The sequence below is a fragment of the Caretta caretta genome, chromosome 23 (genome assembly GCF_965140235.1).
Source record: "Caretta caretta isolate rCarCar2 chromosome 23, rCarCar1.hap1, whole genome shotgun sequence".
Classification (NCBI taxonomy): domain Eukaryota; kingdom Metazoa; phylum Chordata; order Testudines; family Cheloniidae; genus Caretta; species Caretta caretta.
Window position 1 is genome coordinate 432428 of NC_134228.1, and position 23445 is coordinate 455872.

Genomic DNA, 23445 nt, shown 5'->3' on the forward strand with positions numbered 1-23445 from the left:
TTTCAGAGTAACAGCCGTGTTAGTCTGTATTCGCAAAAAGAAAAGGAGTACTTGTGGCACCTTAGAGACTAACCAATTTATTTGAGCATGAGCTTTTGTGAGCTACAGCTCGCTTCATCGGATGCATACTGTGGAAGCTGCAGAAGACATTATATACACAGAGACCATGAAACAATACCTCCTCCCACCCCACTCTCCTGCTGGTAATAGCTTATCCAAAGTGATCACTCTCCCCACAATGTGCATGATAATCAAGTTGGGCCATTTCCAGCACAAATCCAGGTTTTCTCACCCCCCCCACAAACTCACTCTCCTGCTGGTAATAGCCCATCCAAAGTGACCTCTCTCTTTAAAATGTGTATGATAATCAAGGTGGGCCATTTCTAGCACAAATCCAGGTTTTCTCACCCCCCCACCCCCCTCCAAAAACCACACACACAAACTCACTCTCCTGCTGGTAATAGCTCATCCAAAGCGACCACTCTCCCTACAATGTGCATGATAATCAAGGTGGGCCATTTCCAGCACAACTACAGGTTTTCTCACCCCCCCCCCATCCCCATACACACACAAACTCACTCTCCTGCTGGTAATAGCTCATCCAAAGTGACCACTCTCCCTACAATGTGCATGATAATCAGGGTGGGCCATTTCCAGCATAAATCCAAGTTTAACCAGAACGTCGGGGGGGGGGGGGGTGTAGAAAAAAACAAGGGGAAATAGGCTACCTTGCATAATGACTTAGCCACTCCCAGTCTCTATTTAAGCCTAAATTAATAGTATCCAATTTGCAAATGAATTCCAATTCAGCTGTTTCTCGCTGGAGTCTGGATTTGAAGTTTTTTTGTTTTAAGATAGCGACCTTCATGTCTGTGATTGCATGACCAGAGAGATTGAAGTGTTCTCCGACTGGTTTATGAATGTTATAATTCTTGACATCTGATTTGTGTCCATTTATTCTTTTACGTAGAGATTGTCCAGTTTGACCAATGTACATGGCAGAGGGGCATTGCTGGCACATGATGGCATATATCACATTGGTGGATGTGCAGGTGAACGAGCCTCTGATAGTGTGGCTGATGTTATTAGGCCCTGTGATGGTGTCCCCTGAATAGATATGTGGGCACAGTTGGCAACGGGCTTTGTTGCAAGCTTTGTAATGATACTTTACAAGAGACCTTTTGCATGAAGCATATTTTAGTTACATCATATTCACACTCATCAGCATACTTTCATAAAATCATATAGAGTGCAACATCACAGTGTTGTCACTTGCATCCGTGGAAAAGCAGGTGTAGAACGTAGCAAGTGTGACTTGATAGCATTGCCACCTTGGCTGCACCTTGTAGAGGGGAAAGGAGAACAGGGCCCTGGGTTTCAGTCCACTTTATACACTGGCAGCATTCACACAGTGTGAAAAGCAGCCCCACAGATGCTATTTCATTTTGTAGGTGGGTTTCTGATCTTCAATTTTTAGACACAAGGGAATCTTTAAGCTCCTTAATTAATTGTGCCTTTTAAAGAAGACAGATTGCTCCTGGCCTGTATTCAGAAATGAATAGAAATAAATAATGTATTGAATGACATTCGCAGAGGGCCAGCACAAGGCATATGGATGGCCTGCATCCGTAAAGTTACACCAGGAATTAATTTGGCCTCTTAAACTGAGACTTTTTACCTATTATTTAGGGATCCTCTCACTGTTAAGGCTCCAAACTTAATACCAAGACACCATGGTGGGAAAGGTAGAGGGAGATTTTGGGTGAAATTCACCCTTTTGCATAGCGCAAATATAAGGGATTGTCACAGAGTGTGGGGGAGTCAGGGCCCTACATCCCCCACTTTCTGCGATTCACCATGACTCTCAGCCAGCCAGTAAAACAGAAGGTTTATTAGATGACAGGAACACAGTCCAAAACAGAGCTTGTAGATACAGACCATAGGACTCCCTCAGTCAGGTCCATCTTGGGAGGCAGGGAGCCCAGACTCCGATGCTGGGCCTCCCTCCGTTTCCCCAGCCAGCTCCAAACTGAAACCATCTCCAGCCCCTCCTCTCGCCTTTGTTTCTTTCCCGGACAAGGAAAAGACCTGATCTCTTTGTTCTCCAACACCTTTAGTTGGCACCTTGCGGAGGAGAGGCCCAGGCCATCAGTTGCCAGGAGACAGGGTGTCGGCCATTCTCTGTGCAGACCCCTGCACACGCCTGCCCCTCGAAGGCTCTGCAACAATCACCCTCCCTTATCCCACCACCTAGAGACTTAAGAAATGCATAGGGAAAACTGGGGCACCCACACAGTATTCAGAGAAAATATTAAGAACAGTCCCACTTCATCACAGGGATATGCACCACTTTGAACCACTCAGGCTCCATTTGGGGATTTTCTGTCTCTTAGGCCCCATTAACACAGTGTCTGAGCTCCTCACAATCTTTAACACATTTACCCTCACAAGGCCCTGCAAGGCAGGACAGTATTATTGTCCTCATTTTACAGCTGGGGAACTGAAGCACAGGGAGACTAAGTGACTTGCCTAAGGTCATGCAGGAAGTCTCACAGAGCAAAGAATTGAACCCCCTCTTAAGTCTTGTGCTGCCCATCTGCACAGGGGTGAATTTCACCCTCATTCCATGTTGCCAACACTTGCAGTTTTATCACAAATCTCCTAATATTAGATGTGTTTCCTAAAGCCCTGTCTCCAGGAATCATGAGATTAGATGAGAATTTGAGCTTTCCTTTAAAAAAAGGAAGTTTGTAGCCCATGTGGTTTAAAAGAAAGCTTGAAATTGCAGTTCCCAAAAGGCTGAAACAAAAACGGATTATTTTTTTTTTTTTAAAAATCCCTGATTTAAAAAAAATATCTTATTTGGGGGGCGGGAGCTGACTTAGGAATTTTGAACTCTTGAGGTTGGGGATGCTGCTAATGGAGAATCTGTGGTAAAGTATCTGAATAAAGGTTTGATTTAAAGAAAAGTCAAATCTGTTTTTGTTTTGTTGACTCACCTGGGCAACAGGAGACCTTTAATTTTCCTTCCACATTTTATCTTTTCTCTGAGTAGGGACCTGCACCCAGACAAGAAGATGATAATTTCAAAGCCTGGTAAAAATGTAAAATAGATCAGTCTGCATGTGAAATTAGCAAAACATTTAGAGAATAATTTGTACTGAATATGACAGGAGGCCTATTCAAATGAATTAGGCTCCAGATGCAATCTCATTCTCACATTTTAAATGAATATTCTCATTTATCTTCATGAAATATAAAGCTGGCTGTTGAGGTCTGAATTGTAAAAGATACCAGCCCTTGCTGGTAAGTGCAGGTGTCAGGCTGACTTAAGTTAGTGAGGCTCCTGCAACACTCCTCAGCTTTACTTTTGGGGCTGGCTGACCTGTGTGTTTAGCTCCTGTGTACCTACTCTCAGACCAGGTGGTGTCACAGGCTGGACTGTCCCTTTAAGGACAAGCCTAGGCTAGTAAAATCCTGCTCCAAATCTCAGCTGCTCTTCAGTGACTCCTGATTGAGAGGGCTGCTGGATGTGCTTGAGGTGGGGTACAGAAGGACCTGGGGAGAGTGAAGTAAGAGGAGAAAAAAACTTGGGACATTGCAGTGCTGGTCTGGTGCAGGCTGTTAAGGTACCTGCCTTTGTTTAGGGGTCCCTGTTTCAAAATGGAAGACTGGGGAAGGCTGGTTGGTGGGAGGCTGGTTAGTTTGGACTCTTAACAGCTGCTTGAAGATTTTCAGACTAAACTTTATTTTTCTGTGGAAAATGGTCTTTTTAATAGAAATAGAAACTGAATGGTTAAAACTTTCTTGTTTTTTCCATGAGAAATGTGTGGTGTTTTATAAATCCCAAACTTCAGCTGAAAACCCAAATGCTCCTGGGGGGAGGGGACCTGTGGGAAGAGGACGTTTGTTTGTTTTTCACAGAAGTTTTCTGTTTTTTTTGCGGGGGGGTTTCCTACCAAACTCCAGTATTTATTACAAACTTTTCACGGACAGTGTTCACTGTTTTCCAACTAGCACTGTTCTTTATTGCTTTGGCTACAGGGCATGTGAAGACCATTTGGAAACTGAGATAGTAGCGGTGTCCAGATGATGCAGCTGATGGAAAGGTAAGATGTATCTTCCTTTAATGAACAGGCAAAAGAGGGCCACTTTTACACAGCTTGGGTTACATTATGCACTCCTGTGGTTAAAAATGCTGTTTTCCTACACAAAGAAGCATTAGGATTTTGAGATGACAGGGTGTGAAAGGCAGTGTTTGGGGTACTTTGGATTGCATGGCATGTTTCATAGAAATATCAGCCTCAAGAACTAGAGTTCGTCTGAGAATAGCAAAAGAACGTCACTTATTTTCACCTGAACGTCATAACTTTTTTGGTGGGTGGGAGGGGAGACCAGCTCTATCCAGAGCCAGGGAAACTGGAATTCTGTTTCAGAGTAGCAGCCGTGTTAGTCTGTATCCACAAAAAGAAAAGGAGGACTTGTGGCATCTTAAAGACCAACAAATTTGTTTGAGCATAAGCTTTCGTGAGCTACAGCTCACTTCATCAGATGCATGCAGTGAAAAATACAGTAGGAAGAAATATACACACAGAGAACATGAAAAAAATGGGTGTTGCCATACCAACTCTAACGAGACTAATCAATTAAGGTGGGTATTGTCAGCAGGAGGAAAAAAAGCTTTTGTAGTGATAATCAGGATGGCCCATTTCAAACAGTTGACAAGAAGGGTTGAATAACAATAGGGGAAAAATTTAGCATGGGGAAATAGCTTTTGCTTTGTGTAATGACCCATCCACTCCCAGTCTTTATTCAAGCCTAATTTAATGGTGTCCAGTGTGCAAATTAATTCTAATTCTGCAGTTTCTCGTTGGAGTCTGTTTTTGAAGGTTTTTTTGGGGGGTGTTGAAGTTTTTTTCCTAACTCACTGGGTTGAGTTAAGAATCAAATACATTTTGTTTTCACTGAAATGAAGGTTTGTCAACCATATTCTAAGCCTGTTGCTTGATACTTTTGTTTTAAAAAAAGTTGCATTAACTTGATCTGAATTTAAGGGTTTAAGCCTTTAATCAGATACATTCTGATACTTTTAATTCATTATTTTTTGTCTTCATCCTAATTCCCTCCACGTCACTTGAGCATTTCATTGGGTATAATCTTGTTATGGTTTAACAAAGTGATTCCTATACTTTTAATTTAAAATATTAATTGTGGGGACATAATCCTTCCTTCCCAAGAGGAAGTGGGCAGGTGTGAGAGGATCTTGGTACCTTTATCTAGGACCTTGCTGTGTATGATGATTTGGGTCATGACAATTATGGGTGAGATTCTTCCCAGACAGTGGGACTAAAACGGGTCCTAGGCCTTCTGCTAAACCTTTAGCCCAGCGTGAATATCACCAAGTCAGAGGGAACCGTTGTTCCTGCAGCTTAGGGAGATTTTTTGTTTGTTTGTTTTTTCCTCCCCCAAAGGAAGGGCCTCTCCCAGAAGCAAAAACCCCTTGCTTTGCACCACGGTCCCCTTTCTCATCTGAGCTTGTCTTGCCAATGTCATCTGCTCTAGATCTCACTCTCATTGTCTGTGGTGTGTGTTTGTATTAACTGTTGGCGTGTCTACACTGGAGGTTAGTGAGTGGCAAGCCAGGGTGTTGAATCTACAGTTCTCTAGCTTGCTGAGCGGTCTTTTTCCATGGGGACACTGCTACAGCACACTAAAAGTTCTGTATTGTGCGGTAGCAGTGTCCACACGGTGAGTTTGTGTGCTGTAGGTTCAAACTCAGACTTGCCGTGCACTACCTCGCTGTGTAGACAAGTGCTGAGATCAGGGCCCTGTTGTGCCTGGGGCTGCACAGATGCGATTTCTGTCCCCAAGAGCTCATAACCTTAACTAGACAAAGGGCGTGAGGGGAAAGGACTTGTTCAAGGTCACGCAGCAGTTCAGGAGCAAAGCTGGGAGTAAGTCCAGCCCTTGAGTCCCAGTCCTGGATCCAGTCCCCTGGACCACACTGCCTCTCTCTGCAATAGCGGTCCCGTTCATGGGACCATCTAGCGGATGAGAGAGGCCAGCCTCGCATTTGCTGATGTGCAGTTCTAACTAGCCTACGCAGACCCATCTCCTCATGTCCATGCTGCCACTGTAAGTGGCTCTTTGGCAACTGAGATCTCTCCAAGGGTCCTGATGATTGAGATATTTCAGTGGATGGCTTGGCAGGAGCACCCCTCTGGAGTCCGATAATGAAAGGTTAACAGCTTTGAGCACCAGCGAGTACATTTATTAAAAGGGGCTTGATTTGTGCCTCCCACTAATATCCTGTAAAACAAACAATAAAAAGCACTTCTGATTCCAGCTGTTTGGCAAGGAATACATACGTTGTGTTTGGAGGGGCATTTCTGGGCTGATTTTTATCCCACTCCAAACCGCAGAAAACTTGGCAATTAGAGCTCTATCTCAACTGCTGATCAGCACATGGCTGGGGTATTTATGGTGGTGATTGTTACCCAAAACTGGGCCATCTAATAAGCTTAGGGAGGACTAATGACCCACCAGAGTTTGGCAGAAAGCAGCACATTTATTATACTGATAGCTAAGCTCAAAAGAAAGGGTGTGGGTGTGTCAATCCCACACTCCTGCTCCCAGGACAGGCACAGCACTGGAGATGTCAGGATCCTTCAAAATAAGTGTTTCACAGTGCAACAATGGATGGTGTGATGAAGCAAAAAGAAAAGGAGTACTTGTGGCACCTTAGAGACTAACCAATTTATTTGAGCATGAGCTTTCGTGAGCTACAGCTCACTTCATCAGATGTATACCGTGGTATACATCTGATGAAGTGAGCTGTAGCTCACGAAAGCTCATGCTCAAATAAATTGGTTAGTCTCTAAGGTGCCACAAGTACTCCTTTTCTTTTTGCGAATACAGACTAACACGGCTGTTCCTCTGAAAGGTGTGATGAAGGTAAGTCTTCCCGAGGCACGATGGAATGCAACGCGGCGAATCACTGGCCAGGCGATCCGGGTGAGGGGCCTTCACAGGAGGCACAAGCTTGTGAGTGCACTCCTGAGCACATGGCCCCTTCCCCTTTTACGGACCAGCTCCTCATGGCCTGTGACTAGAGATGACTTGGCTGCGTCTGGTTGGTCACACTCCACCTCAGGTAGTGTCCATGCATTGGGTGTGTGATCGCTGCCTGATTAGAGTCCCAGACACCTTGTCTACCTTAAAAAGAAAAGGAGGACTTGTGGCACCTTAGAGACTAACAAATTTATTTGAGCATAAGCTCACTTCATCGGATGCATTCAGTGGAAAATACAGAGGGGAGATTTATATACACAGAGAACATGAAACAATGGGTGTTACCATACACACTGTAACGAGAGTGATCAGGTAAGGTGAGCTATTGCCAGCAGGAGAGTGGGGGGTGGGGAACGGACCTTTTGTAGTGATAATCAAGGTGGGCCATTTCCAGCAGTTGTCAAGAACGTGTGAAGAACAGTGGGGGGGGGGGGAATAAACATGGGGAAATAGTTTTACTTTGTGTAATGACCCATCCACTCCCAGTCTTTATTCAAGCCTAAGTTAATTAATTCCAATTCAGCAGTCTCTCATTGGAGTCTGTTTTTGAAGGTTTTCTTTGTTGAAGAATTGCCTCTTTTAGGTCTGTAATCGAGTGACCAAAGAGATTGAAGTGTTCTCCGACTGGTTTTTAAACGTTATAATTCTTGACGTCTGATTTGTGTCCATTTATTCTTTTATGTAGAGACTGTCCAGTTTGGCCAATGTACATGGTAGAGGGGCATTGCTGGCACATGATGGCATATATCACATTGGTAGATGTGCAGGTGAACAAGGCTCTGATTGTGCGGTTGATGTGATTAGGCCCTATGATGGTGTCCCCGAATAGATATGTGAATACAGTTGGCAATTGGCTTTGTTAGTGGTTCTGTTGTGTGGTTGCTAGTGAGTATTTGCTTCAGGTTGGGGGGCTGTCTATAGGCAAGGACTGGCCTGTCTACCAAGATCTGTGAGAGTGATGGGTCGTCCTTCAGGATAAGTTGTAGATCCTTGATGGTGCGTTGGAGAGGTTTTAGTTGGGGGCTGAAGGTGATGGCTAGTGGCGTTCTGTTATTTTCTTTGTTAGGCCTGACCTGTAGTAGATAATTTCTGGGTACTCTTCTGGCTCTGTCAATCTGTTTCTTCACTTCAGCAGGTGGGTATTGTAGTTGTAAGAATGCTTGATAGAGATCTTGTAGGTGTTTGTCTCTGTCTGAGGGGTTGGAGCAAATGCGGTTGTATCATAGAGCTTGGCTGTAGACAATGGATCGTGTGGTATGGTCTGGATGAAAGCTGGAGGCATGTAGGTAGGCATAGCGGTCAGTAGGTTTCCGGTATAGGGTGGTGTTTATGTGACCATCGCTTATTAGCATTGTAGTGTCCAGGAAGTGGATCTCTTGTGTGGACTGGTCCCGGCTGAGTTTGTTGATGGGATGGAAATGTTGAAATCATGGTGGAATTCCTCAAGGGCTTTTTTTTCCATGGGTCCTGATGATGAAGATGTCATCAATGTAGCGCAAGTAGAGTAGGGGCATTAGGGGACGAGAGCTGAGGAAGCGTTGTTCTAAGTCAGCCATAAAAATGTTGGCATACTGTGGGGCCATGCGGGTACCCATAGCAGTGCCACTGGTTTGAAGGTATACATTGTCCCCAAATGTGAAATAGTTATGGATGAGGACAAAATCACAAAGTTCAGCCACGAGGTTTGCTGTGACATTATCAGGGAGACTGTTCCTGACGGCTTGTAGTCCATCTTTGTGTGGAATATTGGTGTAGAGGGCTTCTACATCCATAGTGGCCCGATGGTGTTTTCAGGAAGATCACTGATGGATTGTAGTTTCCTCAGGAAGTCAGTGCTGTCTCGAAGATAGCTGGGAGTGCTGGTAGCATAGGACCTAAGGAGGGAGTCTACATAGCCAGATTTCAGAGTAACAGCCGTGTTAGTCTGTCTTTGCAAAAAGAAAAGGAGTACTTGTGGCACCTTAGAGACTAACCAATTTATTTGAGCATGAGCTTTCGTGAGCTACAGCTCACTTCATCGGATGCATACTGTGGAAACTGCAGAAGACATTATATACACACAGAGACCATGAAACAATACCTCCTCCCACCCCACTGTCCTGCTGGTAATAGCTTATCTAAAGTGATCATCAAGTTGGGCCATAATGTCTTCTGCAGTTTCCACGGTATGCATCCGATGAAGTGAGTTGTAGCTCACGAAAGCTCATGCTCAAATAAATTGGTTAGTCTCTAAGGTGCCACAAGTACTCCTTTTCTTTTTACATAGCCAGACAATCCTGCTGTCAGGGTGCCAATGCCTGAGATGATGAGGCGCCCAGGATTTCCAGGTTTATGGATCTTGGGTAGCAGATAGAATACCCCTGGTTGGGGTTCCAGGGGTGTGTCTATGCGGACTTGTTCTTCTGCTTTTTCAGGGAGTTTCTTGAGCAAATGGTGTAGTTTCTTTTGGTAACCCTCAGTGGGATCAGAGGGTAATACCTTGGAGCTCTTCTGATCTCGCTGTTTAAACAGCCCATGCATCCTACAAGCATTCCAGGAGGGAGCGGGAGGTGGAAAGCCACTTCACAGGTATTCAAAGAGGGAGAGGAGCCAAGGGGCAGGGGGTATAACAGACTTTTTGAGCATACAGATCACTGCTGCTCCTACAACAGTGATTTGTTGTTTTTGTCTTTTTAAACCAGGTGAGTGGTGAGTCAGGGAGAGTGAATTGTTGCCTGTCTCTCCTCCCCCCCCCCCCCCACTTTATTCCTGTGCGATTACAGTTCCAATTTTAAATTCTTGGGGAAACATCATACTACATCCCACATAATCCCACTTCTGGTACCATCCATTTTCTGTGGCTTTCAGCCTGCGGGAGGCTGAGTGGTGCTTATTGCTGCTGTTCCCTGTTACACACTTAACTCTGTGGTTTTGGTAGCTTGAGACCTGGTCTCTCCTTAGCCCCTGGAACTGGCATACAAATAAGTTATAGGAAGAAATCCGACCCTTGTGTAGTGGTGCAGCTCTTTGCAATGACTTGTGCTGATGGCTGGGGACAGTATACACTCCAGAGACAGTATGGGTGTGCTTGAGTGCTGAAAGGAAGGAGGCTGTGGGAGGAGTTGGTTTTATTACTTTTATTCTATTAGCACTGAAGACCATTGTGCCAGATGCTGCACAGATGCACCATGGGAGACAGCCCACTGCCCTGAAGAGCTTGCAGTCTGAATAGACATGGCAGGTGAAGGTGGGAGGGGAAACGGGGGAAGTTACTTGCTCAAATCACACAGCAGATCAGTGACTGAGCTGGGGATAGAATGCAGGTCTCCTGATCATCTGTATATTGCACTATCTACTAGCGAGTCCACATTAGCACTGAGTTTGCAGGCGCTGGAGTTTCTTGCTGCTGAAGGCACTGATTCTGTGAATGCTGACACTTGTGGTGGTCAAGCTGTTTGGAATTGGGAGTTCTGCTGATGCTGTTTTGCTAAGAAGTTTAATACTGGATTAACTCCGGACATGCCTGCCTCTCTCTCTCCCTCACCTCCCCCCTCACCCCCATGGAAATATGGAGTTTGGCTTAATGCTAAATCACATAAATTAATTAACTACCCCGTCTCCAAATGCTGTTCGATCAACCTGTGCCTATTTACCCCATCAGCCGCGGAACTGCTGTCATTTTACTCCGGATGACTCAGCTGCTAAAGAGGTATTATGCATATCCTTGCCATTAATGTCCTTTTCAAAGCAAGTGTCATTATGGCTTCTGTATGATTAAAGTCTGATCTGATTTCACATATCCTTCATTTGGCTGTCATTTTGCCGGGATCTCTGAAGTGAGCGAGTCAGTCTGCAAAAGCTTTGCTAACAAACAAAGAGATCCTGTGGAATTGTCTGCCACTTTCTCCTGATTTAATTCCTTTTATGTCAGGTGTGGGCAGCACATCATTATATTTCTGTGCTGCTCACATTCATTCTCTCTCTCTCTCTCTCTCTCTGTCGTTATGGGAATCAGTAAAAGCAGGTTTCTTAACACTGCATAATATTTTCTTTTCAAAAAGTAATTAAACAAACAGTGGCCTATGTGGGCACCTATGTATCTCAGAGCCAAACTGGCCCAGGGCTGCAACAACAGGGGTGTTGGCAGCCTGCCGTGCATTGGCAGAGCTGCTGGGGGACTGTTGGTTGAGATGGAGGGGCAGCGGTGGCAGCAGGGGAAGGGGAGCACGGGACTGGGCAGGCTGCTGTGAACAGGCAGAGCTGCATGTGTAGCCAGATTAGAATATCTGGCTGTGTGCTGGTCCATTGGCAAAGCTGGATGGGGAAGCTTGCTGAGCGCTTGCTTATGGCTCAACGGGCCTGGCTCAGCTCAGTCCTGTCTTCATCTGGGCACCTCAAATACATCATTCATCCATTTTAGAAAACTTCTGCCCTACTCCTGTAAATGGACCAATGAACCCCCCCGAGGCACCAGACTGACCCAAATGAGAATTTGCTTTCAGGTCTGTGAAGATCGAATGGCCACCATTTGCTTTCCTGTGTCAGTTCTGGAGCATCAGCAGATTCTAGAGCAACTGGCTACTCCTGAGCGGCTCAATCTGCTGGTGGCTCTGAGACGCATTAAAGGAGCTAAGCCGCCTTGTGCATTGCAGAAGCCAGGGGCTAACTGCTGTATACTTTGAGGACAGAGGAGTGGCCTCCTTCAGGGTGTTGCTTTGGGGCCTATACCCAGCAGGTGGATTACAAATAGTGGCACTGTGGGATGTAGGATTCCTAGTGCCGTGTGTGTAGATGTCCTAAACCTGGAAACTCACTGTGGGCTTTTGAAAGGGGCAAGAGGAGATGGGTCTTGTCCCTGTCCAGTTAAGACCTGTGTAAATTTAGGGCACTGTACATGTTTTATTGCAATAAAATTATATTCAGGTAACTAGATGTCTATTAGCAGATGAGTCATGCCACTTACTCTTGATAGTGGACGTTCTCCGATAATGACAGCAACTAGCAGCATTATGCTGAAGAGATTTTTGTCGATGCAGTTGCCATGGCTGTGAGGTGGTGTTTGTTCATTATAATGGCTACTGAAAGACCAGGTAATGGGCACTTCACTGCTAACAACTTAGCAGGAATTACTTATCGCCTGGGGGCTGGAGGCAAAAGATTTTACCAAGAGAAAGAACAATTATCAAACCGTGAAATGCGGCTTGCTGTTTTAGTCAGGTGCTTGCTGTACATGTATATTTAGTAGCGCAGGTGTTGTTGTTTATAACTCCATGACTTGCCTCTTAAACTTCTCTGATTACACACATGCTTATACACCCTCCCCCCAACGTCCCTAGAATTTTGTGTCCCGAAGAAATCGGAAGCCATGAGTAAAGTTAAAGAAACCAAGGGCAGTCTCTCCCCCAATAACTGGCTCACTGTCCAAGTGTATTTTTCTAATATGTAAATAGCGGTAAAATTTTCCTTCCTACAGTGAACTGTTATAAAATGAATTCAAGGTTTTCTTTTGTTTCATTAGCTTTTCTACAATCATTTACACAGTGCAAAGTGTGTGTAAAACACTCTGTACTAATGCAGATCATTACACAACTTGCAGGCTGGCTGGCTCAGTCCTGCCCGTGCCCTATTTAAAGCACCAAGCACTTGTGGTGTATAATGCTGGTGCTGGTTCATTCATTTTAATACAAATCAAGTCCCTCTGAAGCTACCCATTGCTTACAAATGTCTCAGAAATGCCTTGCCTACCCTGGCCCCTAACATGAGTTAAATCTCACTGCATCAGTTTTTGGGGGGAGAGATGGGCTGGCTCAACAGGACAGCTTTATGTAGTTGTTTTAAACTGCTTGTATAACTGCTCTAATAACTAATAAGACACCCCTTTCATTATAGTGGAAAATACACCAGGGAGCCACTGGCATATTAAGCAAAAAAGTAGCTATCTAATCCTTTAAACAGGAGAGAAAAGGAACTAAAGATACAAGTTACCTGCCAAGCAGAAACAATATGGCTTTTGCTGAATCATGATGGAGTGAGAACTGAAAGGGATATTTTTAGTTAGACTAGGTGATCTATTTATTCTGGCCTCTCCAAACTCTTGGTGACTCTGACCTCCTTTCATTTTTGCTTTCTGCCTTCTTAGCTGATTGCTAGGATTTCCCCAAACTTGTAGACTAAATGACTGATGAGGGAGGCTGGATATCTCCTGCTGAAAGGGAGCCCCTTTTTAGGATCAAGGATAGTTTGTGTGAGTATAACTAAGGCTATGATTTTGGCATGGGTAATTTCATTAAAAGTCAGGGAGAGGATGCGAGAAGTAAACAATAAATCATGGATTTGTTAAAGCCAAAGCCTGAGCCCCACCGCCTAGGGCTGAAGCCGAAGCCTGAGCTTACCAACCAGGGCTGAACTAAGAACATAAAAACGGCCATACTGGGTCAGACCAAAGGTCCATCCAGCCCAGTATCCTGTCTACCGACAGTGGCCAGTGCCAGGTGCCCCAGAGTGAGTGAACCTAACAGGTAATGATCCAGTGATCTCTCTCCTGCCATTCATCTCCACCCTCTGACAAACAGAGGCTAGGGACACCATTCCTTACCCGTCCTGGCTAGTAGCCGTTAATGGACTTAACTGAATTTATCCAGTTCTCTTTTAAACCCTGTTATAGTCTAGCCTTCACAACCTCCTCATTTTGTTGGAATTTTCAAGAAGTCATGGAGGTTTTGTAAAATCATGGAATCCGTGAACCCTGTGACAGATTCGTAGCCTTAAGCATAACAAACACTCAGTGAATTTAATGAAAGGAAGGGTGGTCTTGTTAAGGCACCGGGCCAGGAGTGCTACCCTAATATGCAGAGTAAAGGCTCCGACTGGACAGTCCCAGGGTCTGAAACCTTTGCTTCACCTTGTGTGCCTGGGGGTGAAATTTTAATCCTGGGTGAACTTCATCCCTTGTAGCAGGGGGCCAGCACAAGGCCTAGACATCATTTTAAGGCCTCAAAATATGCTTCAAGTAATAGAATCATAGAAGTGTGGGACTGGAAGGGACCTCAAGATGTCTTCTAGTCCAGTCGCCTACACTCATGGCAGGACTACAGAATGGGCATTCTATCACTATGATTTGTTCTATGGTAGTGTATAAGGACCCCAGTCCTAGCACTGAAGGGCTCTTTAAGCTACCGGAGAAAGGTATAGCAAGAACAAATGGCTGGAAGCTGAAGCCAGACACATTCAGTTGGAAATAAGGCATAAAACAAGTGAAGGTCATGAACCATTGGTACGCACTAGCAAAGGAAATGGAGGGTGCTCCATCTGTTTGTCTTTCTGAACTGTTGGGCTCAGTGCAGGGGTACCTGGATGAAATATAAGGCCTAAGACATACAGGAGTATGTCTAGATGGTCTAATGGTCCCTTCTGGCCTTAAATTCTATGAAACAACAGACAGATGCACCAGCTGGCTCAGAGGAGCACAGGAAAACAAAATTCTAGTGAGGCTTCAGAGAAGGGAGACTAGAAAAACCTAGGGTCTAGGAAAAAGTAACTCGTACAAAGAGACTTTGAAAAGTCTGGGATTGTTTACCAGAGCAAGCGAGCATGATGGACACATATATAAAATACAGACCGGCCCAGAGAAGGCCGATTGAGAGCTTCTGTTCTCCCTGGTTTACTACACAAGAACAAGAAAATGTTCATTGAAACAGGTGGCAAATCCACAACGGATAAAAGGCACAATTGGTCTGTAGAACTGTCTGCCACATGATGTTACTGAGGCTGAGAGTTTAGTAAGAGTCAAAAAGGGATTGGACACCTGTGTGGATAATAGAATATCTAAAATTGTTGTTAATGACAAAAATTCTGGCAGAGAATATCAAACCTCATGCTTCAGAGCTCAAGTCTCTAACTACTAGATAATGGAATAGATGGGCCTTGGGTCTGATCCAGTCTGGCAATTTCTGTGGTCCTAACTTGAATTCTAAATGGTTCATATGTAGATTCTCTCCTACTGGGTGTTGGCAAGTCTGTATCTGCTTTTCATAACTCCTCCTTGTGCTGTCTCCAGTTCAAATGGACTTTGCGGCTGGCATGTTGGGATTTAACACCTGGTGTGTTCTCCTCCCACCCACTTCTCCTATTTCCATAAATCTCGATTAGCAAAGTGAGCGGCATGGGAGAGACTTGGAATAACAGTCTCTGACATTGCAGCTCTTTGTGACCAAGGGAATACCATTCACTTTGAGTAATGTTCCTGTGCCATTCCCCAGCCTATCATTTCCTGCTGTAAAGCACTAAGCCTGAGTAATTCTCTGCTCTGGTGAGTCTGGGAGTCACCTGTGCTGCAACCTTGGAGTCTGTGGCTCAAGCAAGGGAGGCTAGAGATTAGTGGAGAAGAGACACTGCTTTCCTGGCTTGAGTTGGGCCAGAATTTTATGGCTTCTATTTAAAGAAAGGGAATGAAGAGGAAGACGTAAGAATTGGAATGGAGGAGAGGCAGTATGATCCAATATTCAGAGCAGGGGGTCTGGGAGTCAGAACTCCTGGGTTTTATCCTCTGCCAAGGGAGGGGAGTGGGGTCTAATAGTTAAAGTGGAGATTGGGGGAGGCTGAGGTCAGGGCTCCTGGGTTCTGTCCCCCTACTCTGTTATCTTTGGCAGCAAGGCTTAATTTATGTTGGGATCCTTGGATTAAAGGCGCTGTGATGGATACAGTGGTGGTGCTGCTGCAGTGCACAATCATTTGGCTCCCGGGGGAAGAGATGCATCATGTAAACTGAGGAGTTAAAAATAGACCATGTACAAAAGGGCTTATCTGACATGATGTCATCATGTTAACAAATGCTGTGGGCTAAGCTCTTCTCTGGAGTATTGGAATAATCCCTGCCCTGGATTTGCCTTTTTAGGGTATTAGCTTCAGTGTTAACTCCCGGCGTATCGTGCTAGACAGCATCTCTGGGTCATGCAGAGAAGGGACTGGAAGGGACCTCATGGTGGCAATGCTACTCCCCGTCCCGGCAGGAGCCCCTGGCACAGGCTGGGGGTCAGTTCAGAGGGGGAGCAGCAGAGAGGCCTGGATGCTAAAATTCTTACCTTGTCCTGAACTGCTCCTGTCTGGGTGTCCTTTTATTATTCCATGCCGAAACATGGTGCTGTTCGTCAACCATAAGAGGTGTTAAGGCTGAGAGCTTGTATCCATGGAGCCTGCTCAGTACCTGGAGCATGTGCCATAGTCTCCATAGATTTCAGAGTAGCAGCCGTGTTAGTCTGTATTCGCAAAAAGAAAAGGGGTACTTGTGGCCCCTTAGAGTGGCCCCTTAGTTAGAGACTAACCAATTTATTTGAGCATAAACTTTTGTGAGCTACAGCTCACTTCATCGGATACACATTCATCTGATGAAGTGAGCTGTAGCTCAGGGAAGCTTATGCTCAAATAAATTGGCTAGCCTCTAAGGGGCCACAAGTACTCCTAGTCTCCATAGAGTAATGGCTAAGGGATGCCGCTGTACAGTCCTCCTTTGTTCCCTGTTGTCCCATGCAAGTGATTCTACCCCCTTCCAGACCAGCCTGTGCCCAAGATGGGGGCAGCGTAGAGGATCTCAGGCACTAGGTCACGCTCGTTCCCAGAGCTGGAAATAGAACCTGGGAGTCCTGATTCCCAGCCTTCCCTTCTCTAACCACTAGATCCTACTCCTCCCCAAAGCTGGGGATAGGACTCGGAAGGTCCCCATGATGTTTAATTCTGTAGCTGTCAAGCAGATATTGGGGGGACGGGGGAAGGAAATAATGCCATCATTCCTCTGTAGGCACAAGTACCCAAGACCCTGGCAACATCTTCCTTCTCGGTCTGTTTTAGTGAAAATTCAGTTTACGGTAAATAGTCTACCTTTTTGTAAATGCATTTTCAACCTGTGGGGTTTGTTTTAGCAAGGGGTTCAAAAGAAGGGTCTCTTCTGAAGTACAGCATTTCTTAATCCCTGAAAAAGGAGGTGACCGCATCTGGCTCTGGGAAGAATGAATTCTGAACAGATGTGCTGCCTTGCAGCAGACAGATTTTTATCTCTCATTGAGTTAAAAAACCTTACTGCTAATGGGCAAAGGTTAAAATATCTTTGAACCATATTCATGGACATGCTGGCAACTTGAGTCCCTGGAATCTGGCTTGATAGATTTGAAGTTAATATTGTCTATTAAGAGACCAGAGTAAACATGTTCTGCACAAAAGCCTTTGTGGTCAGAAGGCCTTGCAGAATGTACCGAGCTGAATTTTGGAGCTTGGATGGGGAATTCAGGATGTCTCTGTGACACAGGCAGACCAGGTGCCAGCTCATGCCCCGGGTCCCCTTGCCTCAATTGAATACTGACTGATACGTAGCTGAAATGAGTCTGGCTCCGCTGTGTGCGTTTAATGTTGTTAAAATACGTGTAAGTAGTATAAGAATGTGTTGAGACTGTACTGAACGCTTGTGAGTTGCTACCTGCATTATAACATCTGTATTCCACATTGTAAGGTAACATTTGAGTATTTGCATTGTGAGCCTCTGTAACGGTAAATCTCCAGACAGGAGAGAGCAATCAACTAGTGTGAAATGCTGGTCTCCAGTGGAAGGTGTCATGTCCTGCCTGACAAGGAAGGCCTGTAGATACCAGAGTGGAGTATTTAAAGAGGACAACAGACTTTGCTTACTCTCCTCCCCCTTCCCGCCCCCCACCCCACACACACATGAAGGCAAGTCTTGCAAGTGAATTGCCCTATCAGAGCGGAAGGGGAATAAAAAACACCCTGACAAGGAGGAACTGGATCTCAGCTGGGACTCTGGGGGGCAGGCATACTGGGCATAAGCAACAGATCCCTTGAGCTTAGCCTGGGTTAGCCCCAAAGGACATACCGAGCTGGTTTACTATAGAAGCTTCTCGTACTTTTTGAAACTTAAGATTGGAACTCATTTGTGTGTATCTATGTTTACTTGCTTTAACCTTGTAAATAACTCTGTTGTTTCCTTTTCCAATATAACAAACTGTCTAAAGATTTGTTATAGGACTGGGTACAAGCATTGTCTTCGATATGAGATCTAAGTGCAATTGGGCTAGGGTAAGTGACTGGCCCTTTGGGACAGGGATTGATCTGAATATTGCTGTGATGCTTGGCGTAAGGGACCATCTATCACAAAGGCAGGCTTGCTTAGGTGACATGACACATTGACGTATCCAAGGAGACTGTCTGTGACTCCACGTTTAGGCTGTTATAGCACCTAAGGCATTTACACTTGATAATTAGCTGTTGAGATCTAAGTATAGAACTCACAGGTAACTTGGGGTGTTTGCCCTGTTTCCTAACAGTCTGCCCTGAGAGTGGTACCTGTGCTCTTGAGCCACGACAGGAGAGCTTGACAGGCTTTCCCTACCTGTGTTTAGCTCAAATTTCTATACAAATTCTGGGTTTGGTGGGTATATCATGGGATTCATAGAGCTTGGTTCTGCTGTTATTTCTTCTGCCACTTACCACTGGGTGGAGTTCAAGGATATGGGTGGGTGGGTGTGGGTGTCTGTTTAGCCCTGAATGAATGGCAACTGACTGTTTTGTGGATGGCTTATATAAGACTTTGGCCTTGATTCTGTCCTTGCTTACATTTGGTGTAAACTGGGAATAACTCTATAGAGTAACATGTATATAAAACCTGAGACCAGAATTGGCCCCTTATGAAAACACGGGGCTAGATCCTTGGCTGCTGCAAATTAGCATCTATTTACTTTTTGGTGGCATTTATGACAGCTGAGCTTCCTGCCCAGGTTTAATATACAAATGTTCAGGCTTTCAAAAAAAACCCTCAAAGTTCTTTGGTGGGTGGAAGATACAGATCAAGACAGTTATTGATTCTGACATAAATATATTTAACAGCTAAGTGTGTATTGCAGTGACATTTCCCAGGGTCAGTGTGGAGTCATAAGCCAGTCAATGCTTCTGATCTGCACTTAGAAACATATTAGAATAGCAGTGTTGATCGAATTCCCTCCATTACCTCCTGGAAGAGAGGCTTAATCGGAGAGTGCTGCCTGCCTGCCTCCCTCCCCCTGCGGTAATGTTAGAAGTGGACTTCATCATCCTCTCTAAAGGGCTAAGCTGGGGAATCCTCTTGTGGTCAGGGCAGAACTTTCAAAAGAACAGGACTGGTTTCCTCACAAGCGACTGCCAGGCAGAGGCAGGCCAGGTCTTCAAAAGTGCTCGGCATGTTGTGCTCGGGTTGCAGGGGCGACCACTCTTATCCACCCTGACCCTGGATCCAATGCCTCAGTGGTTAAATACTCAGTTAAAAATGTACACCTTTCCAGTCTGAATTTGCCTAGCTTCATCTTCTAGCTATCGATTTTTTTAGACCTTTCACTGCTACATTGAATAGCCCATTATTAAATATTTGTTGCCCATGTAGATACTTACAGATTTCTCAGCAGGGAAGTCTCCTAAAGGTCTGTCACCTTCTTCAGGATTATCAGTCGCTCTGCTTGGAGGTGGTTGTAGGAGAGGAGCCACCATTGTGCTCACCATATTCTGAGGCCTGGCCCCCAGTGTAAACTGCAGCTGCCTCAGGGCTCCTCTAACAGACTTGTTCTCCATGGCCCCACAGAATACCCATGGTGCATGGCACTCTTGCTCCACCCCGATCCACCACATGCCCCAGGGTGAAAGCAGGATTTGCAGACCAACTCCACGCTGGCAGGGGAGATCCCTGCATAGGGGCAATTCTCAGGGGGCCATTTCAGTCCACTTTAGGTGCCCTTTACACTGTTAGAGTGGCCTAAGGGGCCTCTGGTGGATCTGAGAATTGGGCCCAACATTTGTGGAATTGCTCTTGGCTGGCTGTACCTACTTTCCTGTCACTAATTGCCTAAAACATTCTGAGATTCGTTGGGGCATAACTGACCTCTAATTACTCCTTCTAACTACCAGTATTAATCCATTTCCTCACTATTGCCTTCTCAATAGCTATCGGAAACTCTTAGCTAACAACAATCCTTTCTGCTAGGCTGCCTGAGTGGTGGTGTGTCTGTGTGAGGAAACTGGGTTGAGACCAATTAATTTTGCAGCTAATATATTTTTGTTTTAAATTTCTAGCCCCTTCAGAGAATTCTGGCAAGTTTTCTGGGCAATTATTCTGAACTCAAATCATGCTTGAAGCATTTAGAACTAACAACTCCAACAAATTAATTTAAATGCTTGTACAAATTTCCAGTAGATTTTTAAATAGTTTTTTTATTTCTGTGCCTTGTACAAATCCAGATTAAAATGATAATAGTGAAAATCTGTTCTAAACAAAACCAAACTCATGTGGTTGCAAAATCACCCCTCTGCAGCCTGCAGGGGCCTGTAGTCTCCAGTTAAAGCCCCTTTCAGCCCTGCTTGGGCTTGCCCAGGCACTTCTGCATGGGACAGCAGAGTGACTGTGAAGGAGAAGGTCAGGGACAGAGGCCCTGATGGAGCTGATGTGGATTGAGAACCACAATTCAGCAAAGCTCTTCAGGAACATGCTTAAGGAAGGGGGGTCCAGTGGTTGTGGTGCTGGCTGAGGACTTGGGAAAACCCATGTTCAGTTCCCTGTTCTGACACAGGCTTCCCATGTGCTCTTGGGGAAGTCGCTTGGTCTCTCTTGCCTTAGTTCCCATCTGTTGTATGAGGACAATAGCACTTCTTCCTGCACACCGCTGGTGAGGCTAAATACACTGGAATACTGTGAGGTGCTCAGATACAGCAGTGATTGGGGTGGAGGAAGCACAGATAAGTACTATGATAGAGGCACGTACACAAGTACTTTGCTGAATAGGAGGAGGTTGCTGAATTGCAGCCAGCGAGGGAGAGGCTATTCGGTTTTAGTTTGAATGCTGCAAGCTTGCAAATGGTAAGGATGCTGGTATAATCTGCCTGGGATGATGAGGAAATGTTGTTGTCACAGCAAAAGGGGTTTGAGTGGGTTGGGGAGTGTCTGTCTCCCTGCTGCAAGGCACAGGTATGGTCCGTCTCCCCCCCCCCCCCCAACGCACACGCGCTAGCTGTCATGGGGGTAGCGTGAGTACAAATAGCAGAGAGGCATGGCACACAGGTAGTGGCGCTGAGGCATGGCTTAAGTGTCATGTACCAACCCTCCTATAACCGGTGGGTATGTGCATGGCACAGGTAAGCCATGCGTCCATTGTGCCTACCCGTGCTACAGCAGCTGCGCGGCTGGTGAGGCTCCTGCTAGCTTGGCAACTCACACGAGTATGTGAACATGAGCAGGGGCATCACACCCCTAGCTGAGAGCGAGCGTGTGAGTGTGTTAGCACTTAGTCAGGGAGGATGTGAAATGGAAGTCTATGGTGTAGGCTTATTCATCCTCAGATTCTTTCTTTGTCGATCTGGGTAAGGAAATCTGCTCTTAAACTGACTACTATCCTGGATATCTGAGTTAGCGGCACCTAAGCAGTGTGGCTGGGCGGTGCAATTGGCCAGGTCTGTGCTAGAAACTGTTGCTGGACTAGTGCTGTCAGTTAAGAGTGGGGGTTATTTTTTCTTTAACATGTCTGTACTGGCAAAAGCCCTAGCTTCAATGCATTAGAAGTGCTGGGAATGAGACACCTCTCCCCCCATGATGATGTAACACCGACAGACCCTGGTCGTCAGCAGGCGGGATCGAACCTGGGGCCTCTGGAGCTTAGTGCATGAGCCTCTACTGCACAAGCTAAAAGCCATGTGGTCCTTAGCTAAGGCTGTGGAGCAGAACATTAATCTGTCTCTCTAAGTGGTCTCGGTGCCGCTAGAGGGGACAGAACACCACACCCAGGAGGTACGTGGGTTACATACTTCCCCTAGCTGAGGAAGCACGTCCCGAGCTTTAGAGATTTCCCAGTTGAAACCCTGGATGAGTCCCCACTTGTAACACCATCAGACCTCGGTTCGGGGCAGGCGGGATCAAACCTGGGACCTCTGAAGCACATCTCTGCGGCCCCGGGCCAATGGGAGCTGCAGAGTCAGCGCTGGAGGGTGGGATGCAGCAGGGGGCTCAGGACAGGGAGCTCAGGGCAGGGGGTTGGGGTGCAGGAGGGGTGTGGGGTTTGACGGGACTCAGGGCAGGGAGTTGGGGTGCGGGGTGCAGCAGGGGGCTCACGGCAGGGGGTTGGGGTGCAGGAGGGGTGCAAGGTGCAGGCAGGGGGCTTAGGGCAGGGTGCAGGAGGGGTTAGGGATCCAGGGTGGCAGCGGCGTGCACTGGGGCCAGGGCAGGCTCCCTGCCTGTCTGCCTGCCCTGGCCCCACGTGGCGCCGCTCCGGGAAGTGGCGACACCATGTCCCTGCGCAACCCCTGGGGAGGGCCCACAGGGCTCTGTGTGATGCCCTTGCCACGTCTCCAGGTACCTCCCCCGAACCTCCCATTGGCCACGGTTCCCATTCCCAGCCAATGGGAGCTGCGGGGGGCGGTGCCTGGAGGCAAGGGCAATGCACGGAGCCCTCTGCCCCCTCCCCCCACAGGGCCCCAGGGACGTGGTGCCGGCCACTTCTGAGAGCGGCGCATGGCCTGCAGCACCATGGGGGGCAATCCTGTGAGCCGGATCCAAAGCCCTGAGGGGCCGGATCCGGCCCACGGGCCGTAGTTTGCCCACCCCTGCTCTAAGTGGTCTCCCTGCCTCTAGATAGGACAGAACACCACACCCAGGAGGCGTGTAGGTTACAGTGAGACTGCTGCTTACCCCAGGGTGCTAAGTGATGGTGCTGAGCCCATATTAATCAACAATGAAATAACTGGGAAAGGTTGTCACACGACCCTCCGAGGCCACCCCACTATCGGTCAACCTCTGTATCTTCCCTGATACTCATTTCCTGTCAATGCCTCTCTGACTTTGCAGGCCATTATCCTGTCAGGGCTGGCTCTCTAGCTGATTTTATCTCTTAATTAAAGCATGTTGCGGGTTCCAATTAATGGACCGGGGGGTGGGGGTGGATGGAAGTGATTAAAACTAGAGGTGTGGGGGTTGGGGAGGAGGATAAATAAAGTCATTCAGTCTAGAACTGTTACTGTAACATGAATAAATGCAGGGTTTTCAGGCTATTCCCCCTGCGGTTTAAAGCCACCAGTACAAAACAGTAATAAAAAGGCTTTGGCTCGCAGCTCCTGGAGAATAAATTATCTGATATAAAACTGAAATGACTCCAGAAAGTGCAATTACTGCACAGTCCATAGCTGGTGTGGCGGCAGCCCAGACTCGGGATCCTTTGCACCTGCAAAGTTTACGTAGCTCCATTTCTAAGCAGATGTCACTTGGTTAGGCAGGAATGTCTTCTGAGGAAGCTCTTTTGGCCAAAAAACAGAGCAGGTTTGTCCTGCAGAACATCAAGAGAGTGAAGTGCAGTAGGAGGTGTAAGAAAGTGACTGCTCCCAGAGCAG

General features: G+C 46.4%; 1 protein-coding gene across 1 annotated transcript in view; it reads left to right on the plus strand.

The window, feature by feature from the left end:
* The first annotated feature begins 4042 nt into the window (after positions 1-4042).
* Positions 4043-23445, plus strand: part of LOC125628124 (angiogenin-2-like) — a 240871-nt gene continuing 221468 nt past the window's right edge. Inside the window, exon 1 of the mRNA XM_048832925.2 lies at positions 4043-4109. The gene's annotated coding sequence lies outside the window, so the exon portion shown is untranslated. The remainder of the gene's footprint in view (positions 4110-23445) is intronic.